A 20169-nucleotide genomic window follows, 5' to 3' on the forward strand; every position below is an offset into this window, starting at 1 on the left:
CTTAGGGTTCCTGTTGCATAGAATATTGTTTTCCATCCTTTTATTTTTAATTTATGAGTTGCATTTGGGATTAAGTGTGTTTCTTATATATAGTATACTATAGGATTTTGTTTCTTCATTCATCCTGCTAGTTTGTGTCTTGATTGGGGAATTGATATTGAGAATTAGTACTGATAGGTATTGATGTATTCCTGTCCTTGCCTTATTTTCCTGTTGTTGATTCCTTGTCTTTTCCTTCTACTTAACTGCTTGCCCTACTTGGGCTGTTCATTCTATTAGACTTTTTGTCATTGTTGGCTTAATTGTCTCTTTCTGGAGAAATCTTGGAGTGCTGGTTTGATGGTCATGAATTTCTTTAGGTGCTCTTTCTCATGAAAATACCTCATTTCTCTGTCCATTTTGAAAGATAGTTTTACAGGGTGGGGCAGCCTGGGCTGCAAATTGTTTTCTTTTGGGATATGAAACATTCATTCCAAGCTCTCCAGGCCTTTAAGGTTTTTGTAGAGAAGTCTGCTGGAATTCTAATGGGCTTCCATTTATAAGTAATTTGTTGCTTTTCTTTAACCACTTTTAAGATTCTGTTCTTGTGTTGGACTTCTGGAATTTTGACTATGATGTGTTGTGGAGAGATTGTTTCTGACTGGGGTATTTGAAGTTCTGTACGCCTCACCTGTATGTTAAATTATTTTACCTTATTTGTAAAGTTTTCAGCTTTTATATCAGTAAACAGGTTTTTATGTCATTTGTGCTCTCTTGTTTTTTTACTAATTCTAATTAATCCTAGATTAATTAGATGCAATTAATCTTTGCATCATCTGGGATCTGTTTAATCCATTTTTCATGATTTCTTGTTAAGATGTGTCTGAGTAATAGGTTGCTGGCAACAGCTGTGTCTTCTAGTTCTGAAATTGTCCTCACATTGGTTACTTCTGCTTTCACTAATTTCTTGAATTTCTATTTAGAGTCCTTTTATGAACTCTGATCCTTTCCATGATGCTCATGCATGTTTTACATCATTTTGTTTAGCTTCTCTACCTTTTCATTAGGACATTATTTGGATTCATTGATGATTTTATTTGGCCCAGTACCTTGTTAATTATATCTTCTGTGATCTTGGCAGTTGCCTTATTGAACTGTTTTGATATCTCCCCTGATACCGTTTCAGATAATTGAGATGAGAGGCTTTTGATTCCTCCTCTTTCATGACTTATGGATCAGCTGGGGAGTTGCAGTTTTTGGAGGCATTTTGTTGGCTGATGTTCTCATGTTTCTGTTTTTTTCTTTGTTGAGTGTCATGGGTTTATTGCAGTGTAAAGTTTTGTTTCTAGTATGGAGACCTCCTTAGTTAATGTCTACTTCCCAGTGGTATTTTCTGGGTATGGCTAATTACTGGTCTTTGTCCCTGTCCTAGGGTACAACTACCTCCATTTACTTGAGATGGAAGGTTGCAGCGTGTTTGGTCCAATATGCAATTCTCCCAGAATAGGCCATAGTATTATTAATAACCCCTAGGCCATCTAAATATTGTCATTTCAAGAAACAAATTAATAGCAACAACTATGACACCTTTACTACTTTAATGAAATACCAGTATCAATATTAACATTAAATACACATTGAATAGGTAAATCCCTGACTTACAAATGAGTTTTATTTCAAGAGAATTGTTTGTAAGTTGAATTTGTTCCTGAACCAATAAAGTGAGTCTTACACAGTACACCTGTGAAAGTTCACAACTCCAATGTTTGTTTAGTCAGGGACTTACTATTGACAAACCCTAAGGACAAATAAAGTACCACTCTCATCCATAGAAAAGAGACGTTTAATTATTAAGTCAAGCCAAATATTGACCTACTTTTGACTTACACTAACAATCTACTAAATGGAACAACTGTACCTTTACTAACAGTGACACAGTATTCAATAGGCATGGCAGAAATTATTTTTGTGGAGATTCATAAAGCTTAGTAGTTATTCCAGTATAGGTGAAGGTAGTGGAGAACCAGAGAATGGAAAAGGAAAAAAGAAAGCAGCAAAATTTTAAAAATGAAATAGTAGAGTACGAAAAGGAGAGGAAAGTAAGATAGAAGATGCTATTAAGGAGTAAAAGGAAATGAATTGTGACAGAGAACAGTCACTGCAAGGAATGAACAAGAAAGAGAATCAGAAGGATAAACAGCAAAAATAGGAGATAAAGGAAAAAAGGAAGAGAAAAAGTTGTAAAAGATAAAAATAAAAGGTGGAGGAAAGAAACTAAAAGAAGAGAAAAATAAAATAGAAAAACCCCTAACCCCAAGCAAACATGATGAAGAAAAGATAAAAATAATATAAAATAGGAAAATTTTAAAAATTGAGTCAAAAATATTTCTTGTATTATTGAATGAGTGGTTTCTTTCCACTATTTGCATTCTTGGGATCCAGTCAGTCATGGTTTTCTATGCATCGCTTTAGGGCCTGTGGATCTTTGAGGCACTCTTTTTGCTCTAGGGGCCCCTCTGTTTATTCCTCCTAGATTATGATTACCATTCAAGCCCAGGTATGTCCTTGTTCCCCTTGGTATTAGGGAACATGACCGGCCTTCTGTTCTCTGATGGATGTTGGTTACAGGGTGGAGATTTAAGTGGGCTGTTGGGCTTACTGTTGACATTCATACAATCTGATGGCTCCTTCTCTCCCCTGATGTTGTCTTCATCCAGGATTGGGTAGGTTGTTCAGTCTTTGCCTCTGCTTCCCTGTGCTATGCTTCCCTGGGGTTCCCTGGGATTGGCTCTGTCACATGGGGGTGCTGCTCCAGGTCTTCTCTCTCACACAGGGGCCTACATTTTTTCCTTAGGGTACTCTTCTATGTTACTGTTCTTGTAAAGAAAAAAAGGGGAAGAGATGACTATTTTTCTCTGTTTTAGGTATAAAGAAGAAAAGACTAATACAGAAATGAAGACCTGTAACTAATCAGACTGTTTTCTCTAATAACAGGTGATGGGAGTGTACTGGAACAATGGGAGAAGCTGGTATCTTATAGAAAGCCAAGATGACAAGAAATTTTTTGCATAATTTGTAAGTAAATTTTTGATAACTCTTTGGAATTCCTTTACTTACTGGGTGAATTACCTTTAAGTCATCTGAAGGTCAGCACACTCAGATAACTTAAAAGTAAAAAAAGTGTTTTTAAAAAGTAAATACACAAAAACTTTGGACAACTGATGTTAACATTGGGTAAATTTTACTTTTGTGTTAATTCTTTCTTGGTAAGTGTGCCTTTTTTTTGCACCATTTGTTTGATGCATAAATCAAAAGTCTTTGAAGAATTAAAAGATGATTCCTTGTACCAAATCACCATTTAAATTAAACTTGTAATAGCCCATCTGAAATATGGACATTCTTGGTCCCAGTGGTTCCTTTTGTCCCATTTCTCAAGTTGCTTTTGTGGGTGCATTTTAGAAATAAATACAAACTGGGTGAAAATGATTAAAGTTGAGTTCTTTGCCTATACCTTCTCCCAATCACCATCAATATTTGTTAATTATCTGACAGTTAACATATACTTGACTTTGGTTTCATTATGATAATGATAATGCTAATACATGTGGTTATCATGCTTACATGGCTTCTGATAATGAAGATAAATGCTAGGACCAATTTAGAATTTAAATTTCTTTGGCTGAGGAGGTATGTGGCATTGTTGAGTTGTTGACTAAGCTCTGTGACGCCCTAGAATCCTTTGCCCTTCTGGCTGTTGAGGGATAATACTTGGAGATGGGTCAGACTGCTAACTACCTTTTGAGCTTCCTTCTGTCCTTTCCTCCATATTCCCTCAAATCTGCATTCCTTCACATGATGATGCTGGAGGCTTGAGCAGCCAGGCTGCCTCCTGACCTACTACTGCATGCTGTTTTGCTTTTGATTAAAAAATTAAGTTTTAAGAAAAAGTAAATTGTCCCCAGAGAGAAATGAAAGAAAACCTGGGAAGCTTAAAGTTCACCTTGGCTTGATTAAAATCTTGGAAGTAACATGGAGGAAAGAAAAGAAACTGGATTCGGTATTTTATTGTTTCTTCAAGAAGCGTTTTCTTAGCTTGGTGCCATAGTGCACAAAGACACTTGTCATCCTAGATATTTGGGAGGCTGAGGCTGGAGGATTGAAATTTAGAGGCCCGCTGGGCAATTTAGCAAGACCCTGTCTCAAAAAATAGAAAGAGCTGGTGATGTAGCTTAGAGGTGATGCACTTGACTAATTTGCCTGAGACCTAGGTTCAATCCCACCATCACAAAAACTAACTAAAAAAACAGAAACAGCTTCTTTAGCCTTTTTAATTTGCCCTTTAGAAGAGAATAATAGAAGCCTAAAATTGCTAAGAAATAGCTTAAGATTGTGATGATTGTTTTTATTTTAAATCTCACATCTACTTCTCAAGACACTTCCTTTATTAAAACTTAAAAAATGCTTTGACTATTTCAAAATATTCTTGTGAGTATATCCCCTGAATCAGACTTTAAAACCTTAAAATATTCACTTCCTTCTTAAAACAAAAGATATTTATAGTTCCCCATGAGTCAGACAACGATTGGATTATTGCAAAATTAATTCTTGAACATTTCATTCAGAAGTTTATGATTAAAATCTGAGAGCCTAGCCTGGATTGTGAAGTATTGCCCTGTGACTTATGTTGATGGAGGGTGCATTTAGTAACTTTGAAAGCAAAGCAGTAACACCTGATGGAGAGATTTTACCACACATAAAATATTCTCATTTCTATATCATCTCTCTCCCCAAAATGGACTTACACTGTTTCTGAACATCCCAAGTATAAGTGAATTTCTGATTAGAGAGCTGATAATTGTATAGTCTTTAAATATGTCCAGTTTACAGTCTTACATTATATTGAGATTAATGATATAGATCAACAGTTTGATAGATACTTGGGAATCGTGAATTTTGATGGTGGATTATAGTACAAATAAAACAGGCTGTTTCCATTTTAGGAATCAGTAATCAAGCATGAAAAAAGAAAACCTAACTTCAATATGAATGTGATGGATGTTGTGAAAGATGTATACAGTGCGCAGGAGGGAGAGACAATTTATCTGGAGGGCAGGAGAAGTGGGCTGGGGCAGGGAAGAGTTTGGGAGCAGAGGATATTTGAATTTTGAATATTAGATGACTGATGTCTTCTATTAAAGTATAAAAATTAGCTGGGGATTTAGCTCAGCGGCAAAAGCGCCTGCCTGGCAAGCGCAAGGTCATGAGTTCGGTTCCCGGTACCAGAGAAAAAACAAAAAAAAAAGTATAAAAATTAACATTGATAATTTGGAAGTAACTGGAAAACAGTATTATCATTACTAAGAGATAGCCATTGACATTGTGTTTTTGTATTCTGCAACCTCCTTTCCGTGCCTAGATTAGAAACACATTTTACACCCAAGGTCAACCAGGTTTTAACTATTGTTTTGTAATCTACTTCAACTGTCAATATATTGAAATAATGCCATATCAATAAATATACAGACACTATATTTTTATTATTATATAGCTTTCTGTGCTGATGTGATTTATAGTGTTCTCTCTTACTGGGCATTTTGGTTATTTTTAGCTTTTCATTCTCATTAAGTACACCAAAACGAACACCTTTATGTATCCTTCATGGTGCACTTATTCTGTGGTCTAGGCAGGATCTTCAAAGAGAGGGCTAGAATTGTAGTTCAGTACATGCAAATAAGGAAGGACAGGAGATGGAGGATAAGAGGGTAGTTGATTCAGAGCCCTTTCATTCGTTCTCAACCTGGGGTCATTTTGGAAAAGTATACTGTACTTTAAATGAACAACTGTTAATTTCTTCATTTGTTCTTAATTTTCCTTGTTTTGGGAAGAAATATAATTTGAGAAAGATATGGGTAGAGGCAAGTGTCATCATTTAATAATAATCCTTCTATAATGTCTCAACAGCCCTGGGAGACCTATTATGTTGATTTTTTTAAAGTGAAATGGAGGCTTTAAATATTGACCTGCCAAAGACAGTGAGAGAGGTAGCTTTGGAGGTCTGATCTAGGCACTGCGGGGTCTTAGGCAAGTTCTGGGACTTCACTTGGATGGCTGTCAGGGTATAACAAGATAGTATCTGAAAGATTAAGAGAATAGCACAAAGTCCCATAGAATGGAAGGACTGCTTCTTAAAACGGCATCTTACAGGATGAGGAAAAGCTCTGCTCAAGTGATGTTCCATTTCCTTTGTAGTAGCTTATATTATTACCAAAATACTAGCTGTTCTTTCTCCCCTCCCTCCATTCAGTGAGAGAATTATCTTATCCCACTCTACTGAAAGCTGAATCTTCATGGCTAGCTTGGCCATAAGACTTACTTTGCAAGTGAAATGTAAATGATTATGGTTTGTGCCATTTCTGAGCAGAACCTGGTAGGATGGCCTGGTTCTGCCTTTTGCATGTCCCAATTGAGGTGCTCCTCCTACCTTGGTCCCAGAGTGAAGACGCATGGAATCTGCAAGGAACCAAACAGGAACCAGGCAGCATTCAGTAAGTCCCCAACATGTGAACATTCAAGTTGCTAACTTTCAAAAATACCAGTGGACCTTGTACTACAAAGATTCATAGATATGAACAGATGATGAGAATAGTTCATGTGTCTGCTGGACATTATCATAGTTGTGCTGCTGTGTGCTTATTGTGCATAAAAGTAAAAAATAGTTTATTTACAGTAGTTGTGTATGTGTTTGGTTTTTTAAATGCTTTACATTGTATGGTTGTGTTAAATGTGTATAAGACTGACTTTGTCAGACACACAAATGAATCTGACTTATGAACGTTCTCCTGCAATGGAACTTATTCGTAAGTTGGAGACATACAGTTGGAGACTGTAGTTTAGCCTGAACTGATGTACCCCTTATGTACCACCCTCTCTCTTTCAGGATACATACACACACAGTAATACCAAGAGCTTCCTTTTTTACCTTGAGGGATAGTGTTATACTGCAGATTTTCGTGCAATAAAGAGATCAGCCTTGATCAGAACTTACCAATTCAAAAAAGGAATTTAGGGTTGACTAAAATGACCCTTTTCTTTCTTTTTTTTTTTTTCTTACAGCATTTATAAAACATATCCTGTGTCAAAGTTTGGACTTTTGGAGGTTTAAAATAACACAAGCCCTGGCCTCGGCCTCCAGGAGTCTCAAAGTATGGTGCTATATTTCCAACTAGCTGGGGATCGAGGCAGGGGTGTCAGCAAGGAGAGTGCCACTTGATAATCTGGGAGCTATAGTCATTAGTCTGTACCCACTCCCAGAGTTCAGTATTCTTCCAGTGTCATTGTTTCTGTTAGTTGGCATAGATTGTCTCCGCTTCATCCTTAGCATATGTTCACTTTATCATTTAATTTATACTGCATGTTAAGCTTCCCAGTTCTCAATTTGTAGCTTTCAGTCAAACAGTTTGTACTGACTTTTTCACTAGTTCACTGTCTGTTCTTTTCTTTGACATACACAGTATGTCAATTTCACAGGTGACATGTTAATTTTTGTTTCCTGTCATGTAAATTACTTAACACACAGTCATAATACAATTAAGGTCTTCATCAGTTGACTGTTTTCTGTGATTTGTTTTCCCCTCCTCAAGTTATTCTCTTTTCCAGGATGTATGAAATAATTCTTTATTGTTAATTGGGGTACTCCTTTCATTTCTCTTTTTATGGCATCTAGTATGTTTTAGGCTTTGCCATGGGACAACCAATTTGTTTTGCCTTAGTAATACCTTAACTGGGATAATTTAGAGTTGACTTATCGTAATTTCAGGTCACTTTTCTCATGATCTGATGTATGTCAAAAGTAATGACTAGTTCTGACTCCGAACCATGGATTAACACCAAGGACCTCATAGAGGTCTGCCTGATGAGCAGTTTTTGGGTGAAAACAATGTCCAATTTAGCTGTTTCCTTTAAGATTGAATTCATACAGTGATACCTCAGTTGCTGAACTCAGTTCATTCCAAATTCATGTTTGAACACTGAAAAGTTGAGGAATAGACATGGTTTTGAAGCTGGCCCTCACTGGGCTTGGGCATTGACCTTGGACATACGTACTTTTATTAACTCCCTGTTTCATCACCGGTTCAGTGTGGCTGTTAATACCTGTCTTGCAGTGCTGTATGTGAATGAAATGTACATTAATGTGTATAAAATAGAAGCCACTTTCATTATTAGGTATGTTTTTCTTGTCCTTGGCAGAATTTCAAATACATTTTCCTTTAGGAACAATGTTATGAAAGGACTTTGAGCACAGTATTAGAAATATTGTCTTTCAGATCAGTCATGAATGGGCTTTTAAGGACTGGGAGAGAAGCCAGCCTGTATGCCAGAGACATACTGTCTCCAGAGAAGTGCACTTCAAGTGGCAGGAAAGAGGTCATTGACTTTATACCTCGAAATGAACCTTTCAAAAGTCATTTATTACCAGAACTGCTTGGACAAGCTCTTCTGTTAGGTATTAAAGTGAAGTTACTTGGTAGGTGGTGATACCTTACAGATAGAAAAATGAGCCCATCTTCCCATTTTGGGAAGCAAACTCATGTTCTGGGAGGAATTTGCTACTTTTCCCACTGTTATGCTTTATGTCTAGATGTGCCCCCCCAAGCCTCATGCAGTCATGGGGCAGGCATCTAGAGTTTTTGATTGATCTGTGGTCCAATGCTGGGATTATGCATGTGAGAGCTACACTTTCCCTGGCCCTGGGGTGAATAGCTTGCATACAGTGTAAGGGAGGGAAAGAGACTTTCTCTTCCCACTGTTTGTCCCCTTTATTATTCTTGCTGCTTTTGCTGTCTTGTGCTGCCGTGAAGTGTTGCCCCTGTTCCCTGCCACTCTGCCTTGGAACCAGCTGATTATAGACTGAAACCTCCACAAACTGTAAGCTAAATAAACCTTTCCTTCCTTACTTTTGGGCATTGGATATTTTGTCACAGCAACAAGAGAAAAGTAACTAAGACACCCACCAGTCTAACTAGGTGATCTTAGTGTAGACCAGCTGTTGCCCCACACTGAACTAGTATGACTCTTTCTTCAGAATTAAAAAAATATATATGACTATGAAAACAACAGCAGTTCTTAGTGTCAGAGCTGGGAGTTAGGTAGAAGGCAGATTTCAGGAAGGGAGGACAAAGGCCAACTTACAGGAGAAAAGATGCCATCTTGTCCTGGCAGAGTTCATTTTGAGTTGATGGTAAAGCCCAATTGTGGTAGTTAATGCTGGGCTTGATTGGCTTGGGCGTGCCCCATGGGACTAATAAAGCACAGTTCTAGATGTGCCTGGATAGGCTATGGAGGGATGACCTTGGGGTCCACATCTGGGTCCCTCTTTAGTTCTGTTCCCTTGCTCTGATTTCTGGCTACCATGAACTTAGCATCTTTCATCTGCCGTGATGTTTCTGCCTTAGAGCCAGCTGACCATGGACTGAATCCCTAGAAACTCTGAGCGAAATTAAACCTCTCTTCCTTCAGATTGTGGGTGTTGGGTATTGAGCCTTGGCAACCGGAAAGCTGACAAATGCAGCAGCTAAGCTATCTTTGTGGCTTACTGTTGCTGTGTTATTTTGAGTCGCTATGTCCCACCTTGTTTTGGTTGGTACTGTTTTTTACCGGTGAGTTAAAGGATGCTGACTATTTCATTTGATTGTTTATACTTGAGAGATTTATTAGTACCTTGTCATGAGCAATTATAATAATTTATTGTATAATAGGGCAGCTGATTTATTACCACTTTTTGAAGACAGTGGTAGTGTTTCTTTCCACCTGTAATAACGGCAGAAATGTCTAATCAAAGAATGCCTGTGGGTGTCTGTGTATGTGTGTATAGTAATGATTCTTGGTATGTTAGAGCATACTGAAATAGAAATACATTGCTTTCCACTTTAGACTATTTAAATAAATGTATGCGTCTGATGGTTCTAATACTTACATTGTCTTGAACTGCCTTTTGCTACCTCTGATTTATTAATAAAGTCATTTACTTGTAACAGGTAGATATTTCTGGCTATTAACACATTGAGAGAGGTGTTTGTATATAAAGAGGAATTGGTATTTTGACAAATTATCAAATATGTATTTTGTATTCCTTACTTGAAAGAAGATAGCAGAGAATGATTGTCTCTGTTCTCAGTGATTGTGTTTGAGAAGTTTAGATTTGATGTGAGGACACTATTCTCTAAACTATCCTTCCTTTAGGAAGCGCTGGATTTGGTTTCTCAGTGGATTCTGTATTGTTGGAACATGTCATACAGAGCAAAGAAGCGCATCTGCTGCTGGGCTTTTGCTTGCCATCTGGTTTGAACAACTATAATATTTGTTTATTCTTGGGTTGTGTCAGGAAAGTTTTCCTTTCTTCATTGTGGCAGTTATATAACTTAAACATCATTAGAGCAATAAACAATGACTGTTTATTTTAAGGCCATGTGGATACAGAGCCTTTGAAAGACACTCTTTGCCTCAGATGGATTCTTGTTATCTGGTGAGAGAGAGAAAGGTCAAGGACCGCAGAAAGAAAGTATTGAGACGCTATATACTTTGGTTGTGAACTGGAGGTATAAAGAGTAAGGTATGGAGGCACTTGGGAGAGATCAGAGATCTCCAGGACTTGGGCCAGTGAGAAGTGGCACGAGAAGTGTTCAAGTAGGGCCAGCCAGAGTGGGATAAGTGGTAAGAGTGTGAGGTCATCAGCCAGAGGAATGGTGTTTACCTAGGTGTGGAAGTGAAAATATGCTGTTGAGTAGAACAGTCAGTTCCTTGCAGTTTTTTAAGAGTGGGGTGGCGGAATTGGGATAAGAGCCAGCTTGTGAATGAGTGAACATTGTGACATTGGGCCTGTGGGCTGTTGCTCTGCCCTGTCCCAGAACTCTGTATTGAGAATCCTTGTACCTTGCAGTTTAGTTTTAGGCAGTATAGTTACCCTAGAAGCAATTACCCCTTTTCTCTTGTGAGAATGTTTTTATCACATTGGTAATGGTGTCCTTCTTGTTTCCAAAACACAAGTATTATGTATGGGAAACTTTTTTTTTAGGTAGTGAGGGGATTGAACCGAGGACCTTTGCACTGAGGTCCATCCCTACCTCTCTTCTATATTTTAGTTTTTGAGACAGCATTTTTCTAAGTCACCAAGTTGCCAACGTAGGACCAGAACTTGAGATCCTGTTGCTTCTGCCTGCCAGAGTGCTGGGATTGTGGATGTATACCACCACACTGGGCCTTTTAAGTGTTTTGAGTTCTGTTTGCACCTGAAGCCTTCTTCCTGGATGGAGCACCTGCTCTGAATTTAAAGCCTGAATGAGTGCTAAACAGTAGAAGTGAATTACATAGATCATCTCTTTCCTATACATGTTGCCTTTCCCACCTTCATCTATATTCAAAGCACTATATCTCTATAGATCCCACACACACACACATCCCAACACAATTGCACTTTTTAGCTCACAACTTTATGAAATGTATTGTTATTCACATACGCTATTCACATACACGTAGGTTTTATGTAGTTTTCTTATGTATAAGAGCTAATATTATAGCAGCCAACATATTACCAGTTCACCCAGTATGCGTAATTGCAAGTTTTGTAAATAATCACCACTCTTAAAAGTATACAGTTAAAATGTACATGAATATTTGAGGAAAGTTGCTTTAAAACAAATTGTTTCTCTTTTGATCTCTACTATAAAATTACAGTTGTTTAATAGAGAGGAAAGGTTTATGACATAATGGCATGCTGAACTTTGACATTCATCCTGTGATGGCTGTGATGTCTTGGGAGGCACAGAGGAAGGAGCCTGCCATCTGGTACAGCCCTTGGAAAGCACTCAGCCTCAGTGGCCGTGGTGTGAGGAGATGAATACCTGAACCAGGAATGGAAAAGTGGTACAGATGTAAATGAACTCTTCATGTTATACCCTGTGATAGTGAATTGTCAGGCGAGAGGGAAGGAGCTCAGATGATTTCAAAGTTTAACTTAGAGCACCTAGGAGAGTAAGATTGTCCTTAAAGTTATATGAGAGTTGAGAGAAATGTATGAGCATCTTCTTGGAGGAGACAGGCTCAGCTTCATGTGTTGGCTGTCTTGCTTTTGCCCTTTTGACTGTAGTTTGGGCTCTCGGCTATAAGAACTCAGAAATCCTCAGAGAAAGATGAAGCAACTCACCTAGCTGCTTACTGGCATGGATGGGACTAGGAAGGGAGTTTTGCCCCCAGTGGCAGGGTTCTGTCCACCTCTTCCAGCCTATTTTGGAGAATAAAAAAGGAACAGCATTTTAGGAAAACCTCTGACCTCACTTTAGGTCTTATTTTGAATGAATCTTGCCTGTGAAATGACTAACTTTAAACAAATATGAGGAAGTTAAAAGAGAATTCTTCTCCAAAGCCAGGAAGGTTTACTTTGTAACTTTAAAATATCTTTTCCTTCCCCTCTAGAAGCACTTAGTAGGCACTGTATTTTAACAGGAACTCAGAAATTAGCCTTTCTGTAGTCTCCTATAACTTGTTAATTCCCAGCTACCTGCAGTTTATTTTAAATATTTTTATTCCAAAATAAATGTTTAAAACACAGTGACCTAGAAAGAATATTTCCAAAATTACTTTTTTTTGTATTGACAATTGAACCTGGGGCCTTCACACTAAACTACTGTACATCTTCATCTCCCTTTTGAATTTTGAGATGGGGTCAATTTACTCTACCTTGTAAAAACACTGATTTAATAAAACATTAGACATAATACAGAGATTCACTAGACAAGATGGTAGGACTTCACCATTGTCATTCCATTGCATATTGTTACCTTCAAATCAGTTGCTCAGACCACCAGACATAAGCATGCAAAGTTGATCAGAACATAAAAAATTGTAAGCATTAACTGTTCATTTCAATTATTTTCTTATTCTCTTTAATGGTTTGAGCAATCTTTCATTCTTACATATGGTAATCTGAGCAATGTAGTTGAGGATAGCGATATGTAATATAACAACTACTGTTGATTTGTATTATTTTGTCTTGAGACCCTGTATCACTTTGAATGTTCTTGCATTGATTTGTTTATGTTTGTAATACTGGTATGCTGCTACTGTTCTATTTTTTTGTTTGTTTGTTTTTTCTCATTTACTGTTCTCTTTAAAATAAAAAAAATTAAAAATAATAATACCCTGATACCTCAAGAAAAGCCAAAAATTTAGACTTATATATGTAAACTCCAAATTTTTGAGGGTTACAAACACACCAAATTTTAAAATGACAATGTCAATACTGAAATCGGAGCAAACAAATCTGTGGGCCAGATATGACTTGCAGCAGTTCTTGAGATTAGTGGTTGTCCAACTTTAGAGTGCAGAACCATCTCGAAACCTTAATATCTGGGCTCCAGATCTGCAGTTTTTAGCAGACATTCCTGGTGGTCTTGAGAAACGTGATCCTAAAATCATTTCTAACAAATCTTTGTAAAGGAATCTAGAGATTAAAGGGCATGAGAACAGTACAAAAATAGAAATTATGTTTCTAGTGCATTTGATATACATAATTTAAACGTTCTCATTTGAACACTGTCCAGGTAAGTATCTTATCATACTTGTTCCAGCTTTGAATGAAAGTACTCATTCATCAATGTATTTTCAAGTAATATATAAATCCATTAAAAATTTTTTTTTGGCTTTTTGAGATAAGGTCTCGCTATGTAGTGCAGGCTGGCCTTGAACTCATGGTGATTCTCCTGCCTCAGCCTCCCCAGTGCTGGGATTACAGGCATGGGCTATCATACCTGGCAGTGAGATTAAGAAACAAGATTTTTCAATTTAATGGACATTTTAGATCAATAGTGTGGTGATGGTTATAATTAGCAATAAAATATAAGGCAGTCTTCTAAAAAATATCAGGTACATTTTGTTGACTAAGATATTATTTTAAAAATTAAAAAAACACACACAAAAAACCCACTGATGTTAATTATGGACTAAGCCAGGTGTAGTGGTGCACACTTGTAACCCTAGCACTCTGGGAAGTTGAAGCAGGAGAATTGCAAATTCAAACCCAGCCTGAGCAATTTAGTAATTTAGCAAGACCCTGTTTCAGAATTTAAAAAGGAGTGGGGGATATAGCTTAGTACCCACGTCCTGGGTTCAGTCCACAGCACCACAAGCAAAAAACCAAAAGCAAACAAAAAACAGAAATAAAAAGTAATAAAAAGTGCCCAAGTAAAATCACCCCAACATGGTCTTTCCTCCTCCCTCCTACCTTCTTCCTCCTCCTCCTCCTTCTCTTTGCTAATTGTGTAATAGGAACACCAGATCAGACTCCTAAGTCAAAAGTCCCAAGTTCCTTACCTCTTAAACAAAGGACTCAGACCAAGCAATACAAAAGAACTGTTTTTCTAACATTTTTAATAATTACCATTAAAAAGATTTTAAACAGTTGTGGGACATTTTGTCTATAGTTTTGGAGTTTCTGATACTATACTCAGACTTAGCTTTATTTTTTTTTGAGTGGCTACTTTGTCAAGCACTGTGGTAAATGTTTTGCAAGTACAGTATTACTACATATAATACCCCTTACAAACTCCAGTGGGCATTTTATCCTCTTTACTGCAGATAATTAAACTGCCCAAGGTCATACAGTGTGAGAAGTCAGATCTGATCCTCTTTGCATTTAGAAATCCTAAATCAAAAACTTTTATCAATAGAAATGCAAGGATTAATCCTTGTTCCCTGAGATTTTTTAAAGGGCAACCTCCCACTTTGTGAAAGTTGTGCTGAAGTTAAAGAATTAAAGAAAAAGCTGTGAAAGGCTCCTAGACTTGGTATAAATCAGGAAAGAAAAGTTCCGCCTTAACCAGCAGTGGACATGCTTATTGGTTGGAGGTGGACGGGCTGACTCATTTCTTTTTTGCCTTGGCAGAGGGCCACACCCCAGCATTCCAAAAACCCTCTGCTGTCAGCCACACCCGCCTCCATGCTGGAGCCTCTGAGCTGGGGCTTAGCTTCCCGATTCGCAGCTGCCTTCCTAGAGCGGATTTGCTAGTCTGCCAGAAGACTCCAGGCCCGCAGCCGTCCCTGCGAGCGAGCCCGCAGGCGGGGGAGAGGGACAACGTGGGCCCGGCGTCCCTACGGGCGCTCGCCTGTCTGCTTGCGCTGGAGCAGGGAGCGCACACCGGGAGCACAAGCCCAGAGCGCGCCCCAGCCGCGCGCAAACTTGGTGCTCCTGGAAGTTTTCCCGGAGGCTGCCTCAAGGAGGGGAGACTGTAAGTGTTGCTCTTTCAGCGATTCTGTGGTTCCTTAGAATGCTCTTGGGGCAGGCGTTGGTTGGAGCACTCCGCAGACTGGGACCTGATTGAAAGAAGGGAAGAAACAGGCGGTTGAAGTCTTCCAGAAAACACCCAGTATGGCAGTCTGTGCAGCTTCATCTATCACGGAGAAATAAAAGAAACCTTAGTTTTTACTGGATCCCACTTAATGCTAATATAGCAGTAGCTAGTTAGTTACTCCTCAGTGCAGTTGCTGAAAGAATGGGGCAGGATAGACTTGGTGGAATCAGCAAAACTCTTAAATATCGCATATTGGTAACTACTGCGGTTTGATAACGAAGGATCAAGAGGGGTGGTTTCAGTTTGTGGTTCTTCAGGCTTCCTAATGAGGGAGCAGGATCATATCTGCAGTTTGGTTCCAAAGCTTTGGGAAAGTACTGACTCTCAAACCTCAGTTCCTGTAGGAAGATGTCATTTTTCTAACTGCTTTGGCTGTTGTGAAGCTGGCTGGTGGTTGAGCTCTGTACTAAGTTTCCATAAGGAAGCACGTGCTGCCCGTGTTTTGGAGTGGAGTGTGTTTATCTGGGAGCTGTGTGTTTTGTGTGGCTGAGCTAATTGCTCTTGTGGAATTGGTGGAAATAAATACTGGGAAAAGAATGCAGAATATTTGCCTTAAAATGCTTTTGCTCTATGTAGTTGTTACTTAAATTATTTCAGTTTTTTGTTCAATTGAATTATTAGTAGTTCTTCTTTTTTGATGCTGAGTAGTGAACCCAGGGTCTCGTGTGTACTGAACTGTATCCTTCAGCCCCCAGTTAATTTATTGCATGAGGTGGAGAAAGGAAAATAGAATCTTGCGATTACTAGGGACGTGCACAGCACAGCAGAGACCTGGTGGTGGCTGGAAACACTGCATATTAGGAAATGAGGCTGAAGATGTCTCAGTAGCACAAAGAATAGTGGGAAACTTTAAAGTGAGTCGTTGTTACGAATTAAGTTGTGAATCTTGTCCTTACCCTTTGCATTTATGACCTTTGCATTTATGAAGATTGATGTTGTCAGTAGACAGGAGAGAGGGAAATCAAGAAAATTCTTGGCAGCTTTTTTTAGTTCTATGAAGGAAACCTCTGTAAAAAAGTAATCACTTCTAAGTGGAATAGTTAAAATTGTTGGAAACTTCAGTTGCCTAATGAATGTCTAGGAATACTGTTTTCCAGCTCCTTGGCTAATCGTTAAAATGTAGTTGCTTTATGTTTAACTGATCAAGCGCCTCTGAAAGGTAACTACTTGGAATCCCCTCCTTTTCTTCAGTACCAGGGATTGAACCTGAGCTTCAGTCACAGCCCTTTTGATTTAGAGACAAGGTCTCCCTAAACTGCCGAGGCTGGCTTTGAATTTAGGGTCCTGTTGCCTTAGTCTCCCAGAGTGGTGGGATTACAGTATGTACCACTGTGACAAGCAGCTTGTGATATTTGGAAAAAAATGGCTTTAAGGCCCATGGAGCGGTTGGAAAGCCCTGTCAGGTATGCGAAGAGGGAAACATTTTATAAAGTCTCAGATGTTTCAGTTTGTGGAATCTAAAGGAATAATTAAAGTTGGACTGTATTAAGGTCATCTAATAGTTGTAACAAAGCTGAACATTTAACTTTTTTTCACGTGCTGAGCTGTTTTCTATCCATTACTTCATTGAATTTTTACATCAGTGCTAACAGGTAGAGGTGTTACTATCCCTGTTTTACAGTTGAAAAAATGACCTCGGCAAGGTTATATAACTTTCCAGTTTCATAGCTGGCTTATTTAGAAGTTAGTATTTAAGGTTTGTTATTTTTCTTGTGTGGCTCCAATTGCTCCTGAAATAGTGTTTATTTTTCTATGTGAAGTGATCTAGATGAGATTTCTGGTTCAAAACTAATTTTTAAATGGTTTAAAGGGTCGTTATTACCTCAGTACCAAAATACCAAAGTTCAGGAATCGTTATATTTACTTTAGAAGCTTGTGGGTTGCAAATATTAACTGAATGGACCCACCTCTCAATAGCTCCTTTAGAGTTGCTGATCTTTGTTTACTTTTCCTTACTTTTCTTGTAAAGCTCTTTTAGTTCTAAATGTATTCTTTCTGCTCCTCACAGAGTACAAATTAGGCTTTCTCTGTATGAAACCGAGAGCTGGTTCTCTAGATTGCTAGCAATGAATTTGTGTGTGTGTGTGTGAGGGCACACCTTCATTATTTTGTATGCTAGGTGAAATTATTTAAATTTGTGTTAACACTTAAGTGGATGGTGAGATCACAGAAGGTATATCCAGTAAGCACTCAGAGTTGACTTGTTACAAGCAGGCAGCTGTATCTCTCATCAGAGGCGGCCAGTTTGGAGAATCCATTTGCCAGGGCACCTGTTAGCATGTCATGATGTAGTAGAACAGTGCCACATTCATAGAAGACTATGAACAGAATCTATTCTAGTATTCTCCCTACTGCCTTCCTTCACCATCTATGGTGTTTCACACAGAACACCCACTCACCTTCCCAAGGCCAACCAAGGATGTCTTGGTACCTCCTTAAATCTCCCTAAGTCCTAGAGGCTTTAAGTGGTTTGAGTTCTTGAAGATATTCAAAGAACATGCCAGTGTGATATTAAAACCACTGGGGAGTAGTTTTGTAAAAATGATGGAGAAGGAGAAGCATGCTGGCAGATTTAACTTTGAAAAACAGGGAGAGTTCAATCCTGGAAACTCTAGTTTTATAGATTAAGTTGTTGTCTAGCAAAATTGTGAAATACATTTTTGAAAAGATGATTCAGGATCACTTAGGAAATAAAGGGATGAAGATCAATGTCTAGCATATGTTTGCTGAGGATCATTGACGTCAGTCAAACTCCTTTGTTTCCTGATAGAGTTATTGCGCAAGTATGTCAGCATCAGTTTCATTGAGACATTTAAAAAGTGTTATGCGTGTTCTTTTTTCGAGATAGAAAATATAGGTTGGACAGCACTATAAACAGAGGATGTGTGTCTTGTAGCCAAAGAGAACTGATCAGTAGAGTGATATAGTTGAGCAAGGTGCCAGTAATGTTCCTGCGGAGAGCACTTGATACAGCTGGGGAAAAGTTTACATTAGTAGGGGTGGAGTACTTAAAACCAAGGAGATGACATTCATAGTGTTCTCTGAAGCGCTGTAGATGTCATGTTGTGGTCATGAACACAGATTCTGGAGCCAGACCATGGACAAGTTTTAAAGTTCTCTGTCCCTCAGTTTCTTCCTTCATAAAGTGCAGATAAGAATACCTATCTTAAAAACTCAAAATGTACAATAGATGATAGGAAAGGGAAAGAAATTGCTCAAAGGTAGGAATGACTGGGATGAGGGAAAGAAGAAAAAAGAAAGAAGGCAAAACATAAATATATATATGAATAGCTGCAATAACTGTATTGCTGTTGTCTGATGGTATATTGAAATGAACAGTTAATGCTCACAACTTTTTATGTTCTGATCAATTTTGCATGCTTGTGTCTGGTGGTCTGAGCAACTGATTTGAAGGTAACAATATGCAGTGGAATTACAATGGTGAACTACCATCTTGTCTAGTGAAACTCTGTATTATCTCTAAGGTTTTATTGAAGAATTATTTTCTCATTCTCTTTAATGATTTGAGCAATCTTTTATTCTTATATCTGATAATCTGAACAGTGTAGTTGAGGATAGCAATATGCAATGTAACAACCACTGTTAATTTGTATTAATTTGTCTTGAGACCCTGTATCACTTTGAATGCTCTTGCTTTGATTTGTTTATGTTTGTGATACTGGTATGCTGCTACTGTTCTGTTTTTTTGTTTGTTTCTCATGTACTACTCTCTAAAAAAAAAGAGAGAGAATACCTATCCTAGGGCTATTAAAGATATTGAAGGATTAAATTAGATAGTCCCCATGAAGTGCTTAAGGCAGAATGTAGTGATAAACTGTAAATCTTAGCTCTTACTATTCTGTTAGTGCTATGACTTTTACCACTTTTAACTAGTAATACTTGAGGTAGTGTTGTGCATATTTCTGGGTTCATGTTTAAACTCTTGTCCAGAATTAGGTGATGAGATTTTGGAGATACTGTAGAAACTGAATAGCGTTTTGAAGACCCTGGGAAATTAGTATTAAAACTGAGACAGTACAGTACTTGATTAGTATTACCAGTGTAGCAAAATGCAGATGATCACATCTGAAGTGTTCTACATTTTATCCAGTTTAACAGATGACTTCCCTTTAGGAGCTATAGCTTGGTGTAAGAGAAATCTCCACTAAGCCAGGGTTTAGGAGAACTTGTTTCTTAGGTCAGTACAGTTTTTACTTGATCTTGGACAATTAGCTTAACTTAGTGGTTCTCCACAAAGTTTCATTTTACTTTCGAGGGCAATATTTGGCAGTATCGAAACACTTTCTTTTTCTTCATCTCTTTCTTTCTTCAGAAGGGAATATAATCTTAGGAAGTAAATGTCTTGGGAGATGTTGCTTTGCCCGTGAAAGGAAGCGCAAGAGAAACACTAAGTGAAAAAGCACTTGGGAGGGATGAAATTGTGTATAACACAAGCGTCATCTATGTTACGTTAGTCTAGAATTCACTGAGAAGGTAACTTTTGTGCTTGGGAATTGCTGCACTTTAAAAACTTGTCATGTGTATCTGTAAGCAGTATGATTTTGTTTTTTTATTCTGTTCTTGATGTTTTGGTTTCTTGATGTATTTTCAAGTGCTATAGAATGTAAGCAACATGTCTAGGTAGTGTATGGACAAATGTGTTAGTTTTGTCATCTTAGTGACTTCCTGTACCCTCTCAGCCTCCCCTCCCTCAAATAAAATCCAAGTTTCACACTGTCACTCTTCTGCTATCTTCACTTGTGTGTTAGTGTGGAACTAGCCCCCCCCC

At 38.2% G+C, this 20169-nt stretch overlaps 1 protein-coding gene across 7 annotated transcripts in view; it reads left to right on the forward strand.

Annotated features, from left to right (window-relative positions):
• Sgms1 (sphingomyelin synthase 1) overlaps positions 1 to 20169 on the forward strand; it is a 311453-nt gene that overhangs the window by 192812 nt on the left and 98472 nt on the right. For 6 of the 7 annotated variants that reach the window (XM_013514837.1, XM_013514838.1, XM_013514835.1 and 3 more), the window contains one exon: positions 2974 to 3054. The gene's annotated coding sequence lies outside the window, so the exon portion shown is untranslated. Of the gene's footprint in view, positions 1 to 2973; positions 3055 to 14914; positions 15258 to 20169 lie in introns of all 7 variants that reach the window. The other variant, XM_005385897.2, reaches the window with a different exon arrangement.

The sequence above is a fragment of the Chinchilla lanigera genome, unplaced genomic scaffold (genome assembly GCF_000276665.1).
Source record: "Chinchilla lanigera isolate Chin_1 unplaced genomic scaffold, ChiLan1.0 scaffold00024, whole genome shotgun sequence".
NCBI classification, from domain to species: domain Eukaryota; kingdom Metazoa; phylum Chordata; class Mammalia; order Rodentia; family Chinchillidae; genus Chinchilla; species Chinchilla lanigera.